Consider the following 7089-nt stretch of genomic DNA (forward strand, 5'->3'; position numbering starts at 1 on the left):
ACAACAATAATGGCTTTTTCTAATTTGCTAACATTGATCTTAAAACTAAAAAAATAAAAAAAATAAAAAAAAAATAAAAAATTGCATGAACAAATTTTGCTTTCATTCACTGAATCTCTATGAACTGAAAATGCACTTTCTTATTCAAGGTCGGCTCATGGGGTGCGCATTGGGTTATAAGTCACGATGTACCTCGCTAATACCATTGCAGCCATAGTTCAAGTCCCACTAATAACGTCGGAGTAAATTTAGTTTTCGCTCTTTTTTCACTTCATTTTTTGCACTTCATTAAAAGTATATTGATTTTCTGTATTTTTTTTTCTTTTATACCTTTGAACGACTTTTCTCTTGTTGCAATTTCAACTCCATTTCTCATTAAAGCAATGGGGAAAAGCCCTATGTTCAGTTGTTCAAACAGACATAGTAAGCCTAGTTGTTATTATTGTATTATTATTGTAGTTATTATTATTATTGTAGTTATTATTATTATTGTATTATTATTTATACATTATATTCCAATTATCTTTTCTTACTAGCTTTATATTAATATAACTAAGTATAAAAGTCATCATGTACTTTATATCAAAGCTAAATCATAGTACAAAAATACAAAGGTAGCAAAATCACAAAACCAAAACACCAAGAATGCATGAAAGTCAGCATTTTTGGTGATGATTGGTGTTTTAATTACATGTTAGTGATGGCTGGTGGTTTTTTTTTTTGTTTTCTTTTGTTTTCATACTGGAGTTGTGCTTCTTTTTTACCTGACAGTTGGATGCGTCACTGGGACGGTCTCTACCAATTGCTTGACAGAGTCGTTACGCGCATCGCTATGGTACCCCATCTCAAAAATAATTCGATAATAGAGAGAATCTCCATTATTTGATGACAGTGCACTATTTAGTATGCCAATGGTGATTCCCTATTTCATAGATTTCGAATTACTATTGTTATAATTAATGGGTTTAAAAGTTTCCAATTATATTTTATATCATTTACTCCATTGTTTATACTTTTGTAGGGACAACATGTATGCAAATACCCTACTGTAAATGTAAAAAAGAACAATAGTTTTATTACGACAAATATTTTTGTATATATATACCGACCGGTATATAATGCCTAGATGATGACGATTAATAAAGGTTTATTTGGTCAATTATATCGTGTCATTTTGTCTCCGCAGCAGCGATTAGTGTGTATGTGATTACGACAAATATTTTTGTATATATATACCGACCGGTATATAATGCCTAGATGATGACGATTAATAAACGTTTATTTGGTCAATTATATCGTGTCATTTTGTCTCCGCTGCAGCGATTAGTGTGTATGTGTTGTACATATAAGTCGTGTTAAAGTATATTGAAGTGACCTATCATTGTACTTAAGTTACCTTTTGTTCTATTGTATTTTTAAATAGCTGGAAGTAGTAATAATTGATTTTTACATTAGTAATATATCTGGTGGTACAAAACCGTTATAAAAAGATATTTTGACGAATAACGGCATTGTAGATGTAGAACAGCAAACCTATGTACGTCAAAAGTTACCTCGTTAATACTAAAAATAGCCTAAGTGCAAGATTATCAGCTATGTTCCGTCTGTATTCGATGTTTCTGATGCTCACAATTTTATTTATATCAGGTAATTTATCTCTTTTTATGATTATAAATGTGTGTGTTTAATAAATTTCAACATTAGGCCTAATGTTTATTTAAAAGAATTTTAGTTTCGGTAATCCTACTATTTTCACACCAAACGAGTTAAAAAAAATATCGTCTTTTAACGGACTCGTAAATGATGAGTTAGCCATCCGCATTTCTAAGATAAGATATGATATTGTTATTTTTAAATTTCTAACAAGTTAATGCGCGAATGTAACTTCTAAATGATAAATATCGGTATGCAGAAAAAACAGCCGCGGAAAAATGACTCGGATACTAGTGGCTTCGGAAAAAAATGGCCAAATTGACAAGATAAAAAATAGCGCCCGTTGCTGTAAAATAGCCTCAATGTACAGGTAGGTGAGATTGGACGTCATTGCTGTAAACATGCTTCATAGCACTGAAATTAAAAGACAAAATGCTTTTATACCATTACTCCTTTATTTGTTTTTAATTATTTTATCTGTATTATTATAATCATTATGGTTATCATCACAAGGTTGCTTCTAACCTAGTACAGTACCGTAATTTATACATTAATGACAATGGTGTTTTAATGATGTTGATGCCCAATTACTTTCCATTTGCTAAGCGATGTTGACCGTTTGCATGCTTAGTTATCCATCCATCCCATTTTATCTTTTCTTACTAGCTTTATATTAATATACCTAAGTATAAAAGTCATTATGTACTTTATGTCAAAGCTAAATCAGTACCCGGTACCAGCAACTCTTGTGACAATAAACGTAAATGGAGTAATTTTTATTACTCGCCCTCTGCACTTTTTTTTGTTGTTATAAAAGGATAAAGAAAGTGCAAATGTCAGTAACGATTACTCCATTTCCTTTTATTAATATATCTTGATTTATAAATGAATCGTCTTGATCTATAAATGAATCGTCTTGATTTATAAATGTATCATCTTCTATTATTATCTTTTTAATTTTATTTTGTAGTTATTATTGTTCTTTCTTTGTAGGGCATCAAAACTTAAAGCTTGCTTGTACTTGATACCTTTTCAATCAATCTTTGAATTAAGAATTGTAAAATAAGAAATATATAATAAAGGAAATTGATTGAATAAAAATTTATTGTGAACAATATGTAAGTATCAAAAATTTGCTGAAATAAACTAAAAATAACTATAAATCTACGTTATCGATAATGACCCTAAGAAAGCACAGGAGCATGTTAATAACAACAGTGCAGATGATTATTATTGTCTGATTGATCATAAAGAAAAACATAATTTACTGTGAAGTTATTTTGAGTACTGGTTGGAAATAGTGAAATTAAAGAGCCTTTGAAACTATCTTTCAGACAACAATAATGGCTTTTTCTAATTTTCTAACATTGATCTTAAAAGTAAAAAATAATAATAATAAAAAAAAACCAAAAAAAAAAAAAAAAAAAAAAAAAAAAAAAAAACTAAAACAAAACAAAACAAAAAAACCTGATATTATTAAAAATTTTGTACAGTATATAAACACAGTAAACATGACAATAAATAAGTGGTAATATTAATAACAGTGATAATGATGATGGTGATGATAATGTTAACTGTATTGACATTGGTGAGGGTAACGGTGATAAAGATAATGATATTCTTCCGACATGCCTTAGTACATTAAGATACCGAGTCTGCAGTTTAAATTATGGTCAAGCCAGCTCCATTAATCAACACCTCGAAAACCGTCCGAACATATCCACGGGCGTTTAGAATGCTATAAAAATTACAGAGGATTAGTATTAATTACCACAACGTCCGGCACTAATTATTATAAATATATAAATTTAGAATGTCGATAATAATACTAATACATTCTAAAAAGCTCAATAACACCACCGACAAAGTACACCCAAAGATAAGCAAAAGAGTACACATAATAATAGGCCTACACAAATGAGCATTCACCTCACCTTACAGAATAGTCTCCACAAGATTCAATGAAAAAAATAATGGCAAAAACTGTAGTTAATATAGGTCTAGATTTTGCAATGGTCTGATTATATAAACCTATGACGACAGTGGCGGATCTAGGATTTAGCAATGTGGGGGGGGGGGGTGGTACGGTGGTATGGTACCCATCTCAAATAATTCGATAATAGAGAGAATCTCCATTATTTGATGACAGCGCACTATTTAGTATGGCAATGGTGATTCTCTATTTCATAAATTTCGAATTACTATTGTTAGAATTAATGGGTTCACGTTTAAAAGTTTCCAATTATATTTTATATCATTTTCTCCATTGTTTATACTTTTGTAGGGACAACATGTATGCAAATACCCTACTGTAAATGTAAAAAAGAACAATAGTTTTATTACAACAATTTATATATATATACCGACCGGTATATAATAATAGGCCTAGTTGATGACGGTTAATAAACATTTATTATTATGGTCAATTATATCGTGTCCATTTGACTCCGCAGCAGCGATTGGTGTCTTGTACATATAAGTCGTGTTAAAGTATATTGAAGTGACCTATCATCGGACTTAATTTACCTTTTGTTCTATTGTATTTTTAATAATTGATGGTTACATTAGTAATATATCTGGTGGTACAAAACCGTTATAAAGAGAAGTTTTGACGAATAACGGCATTGTAGATGTAGAACAGCAAACCTATGTACGTCAAAAGTTACCTCGTTAATACTAAAAATAGCCCAAGTGCAAGATTATCAGCTATGTTCCGTCTGTATTCGATGTTTCTGATGCTGACAATTTTATTTATATCAGGTAATTTATCTCTATTTTATGATTATAAATGTGTGTGTTTAATAAATTTCAACATTACTATGTTTATTTAAAGGAATTTTAGTTTCGGTAAGCCTACTATTTTCACACCAAACGAGTTAAAAAAAAAAACGTCTTTTAACGGACTCGTAAATAATGCGTTAGCCACCCGCATTCCTAAAATAAGATATGATATTGTTATTGTTAAATTTCTCACAAGTTTATCAGCAAAAATGGCCGCGGAAAAATGACTCGGATATGTGGCCTCGGAAAAAATGGCCAAATTGACAAGATAAAAAATAGCGCCCGTTGCTGTAAAATAGCCTCAATGTACAGGTAGGTGAGATTGGACGTCATTGCTGTAAACATGCTTCATAGCACTGAAATTAAAGACAAAATGCTTTTATACCATTACTCCTTTATTTGTTTTTAATTATTTTATCTTTATTATTATAATCATCATCGTTATCATCACAAGGTTGCTTCTAAGCTAGTTCAGTACCGTAATTTATACAGTAATGACAATGGTGTTTTAATGATGTTGATGCGCAATTACTTCCCTTTGCTAAGCGATGTTGACCGTTTGCATGCTTAGTTATCCATCCATCCCATTTTCTTTTGGCCATGTGGCATTTAAAAATTAGCAAAAATAGCTTTCGTAATGTGAGATGAAACGAAAGTAAAATACACCAGCATAGTTTGGTAAGCAACACGGTATAAATAGTACCATGCTCAGTGGTCGCGCAAGCGATGGTGGGTCCCAGTCAGAGAAAAGCCTATCATTTCGGGAAAAAACTGCTTTGCGAAAAAGCATTTTGTCTGAGAGTGCTATTTCCGGCCATCTAGAGGTGCCATATCAAAATGTGTTCACCTCAGCTCTAGGCCTACCATTGTTGGGGATAAGGTGTCCGGGACCGTTTGTTGGGGACATTGGACCCATCATCGGTGAGTCTCTGGCGCCCCGTCTAAAGTTCGCGCTATTTTCATGTTATAATTATAATATAACTTCTAGCCCATTTCATATTTTTACCTTCTGTGCCTCTTGATAATAATTTATCAAAATATAGAAGTACGCACGCCTGTAAGGCTTCCCGCATTTATGCGTAATGAACGAATAGAGGCAGGCAGACGGCAACCGTACGGGATCAGTACGTGCAGGGCTCATATACAGACGAAATAAAACTGATTAATGTTACTTATTTGTGAATGTCGTCATTTGTGATCCTGGGAATTGTTACCCACCAAAAATTAACAAAATAACATTCGCTTAAAATAATAAAGCTGATTTGGTAAAATGGATTGCCAAAAATTGATATGTGGACTTGAAACCCGATCAATGACTTTCTTCGAAAGGTCCCTTCGTGCCTATGATACCCGGTAACCCGGTACCAGCAACTCTTGTGACATAAACGAAAATGGAGTAATTTTTATTACTCGCCCTCTGCACTTTTTTTTTTGTTATTAAAGGATAAAGAAAGTGCAAATGTCAGTAATGATTACTCCATTTCCTTTATTAATATATCTTGATTTATAAATGAATCGTCTTGATTTACAAATGAATCATCTTCTATCATTATCTTTTTATTTTTATTTCGTAGTTATTATTGTTCTTTCTTTGTAGGGCATCAAAACTTAAAGCTTGCTTGTACTTGATGCCTTTTCAATCAATCTTTAAAATTAGAATTGTCAAAAAAATTATAATAAAGGAAATTGATTGAATAAAGTTTATTGTGAAAAAAATTCAGAATGGACAATGCTTTATAAAGGCCTCTTTATGAGGCTTAGATAGTGGAGCTGTTTTTAGTTGTGACAAAAATTCCTGCTGTCGCACAAATTAAATCCAGGACCCTGAAATTAGAAGGCAAGCTTCTAAACCACTGAGGTATACAATGCCACTGGACTACTTACCCCATTCAATGTGTAAGCGACCATATTGAGTTGCTTTGCTTTGTATTTGTTGATGTCGTCCATCTCAGCTATCAATGCAGCTGCCACCGTGTTCACTAAATTGTCCCAGTTATTGCACAGTACATGTTTGTATACCTGAACAGAACATTGGAAAAAAGTGATTACCATTCAAAAAATACAAAATAAAAACCATCTGTTAAGATGTACTGAGATTAGATGCACAGTATTCTTTTCCTTATTGGCATGCAAATGTTAAGCTCTCCCATTTTTTGTGATTGTTAATTCACGCCTCTGCCAGATTGTGTTACAACACACCCACCCCCACTCCCCTGCATCCACAACCCCTACCCCAAAATAATTAATATCTTCCTTGTTTTTGGAACTTATAAGTTTAACCAGGTCATCATCATTCAGGAAAAAATATCTAAAAAAATATTTTGCTGATATCCTATAATTAATTGACTAGCTGTAATGATTGTTCAACTCAATAATTAAAAGTAATTTTGTTAAATTTACCTTTGGGAAGAACATACAGAAGAAAGAGTTGATGATGGGGTTATTAAATGAGGTGCGTTCATCAAGTAGAACAGACTCCATGAACTCGTGGAATACATGGTAATTGCATAACGTCTCCTTACAATCCTTGTCAACATCCTGAAGGCAATAAAAGTATTGTTAAAACATTCATCTCATCAAACCACATCAAACTCTAATTAAAAAAACATGTAATAGTAGTGATACTGAAGAATATGACAATGATGGTATTAATGA

This window comes from Anneissia japonica, unplaced genomic scaffold (genome assembly GCF_011630105.1).
Source record: "Anneissia japonica isolate Jap-2015-1 unplaced genomic scaffold, ASM1163010v1 scaffold493_len2256704_cov171, whole genome shotgun sequence".
In the NCBI taxonomy this organism is placed as follows: domain Eukaryota; kingdom Metazoa; phylum Echinodermata; class Crinoidea; order Comatulida; family Comatulidae; genus Anneissia; species Anneissia japonica.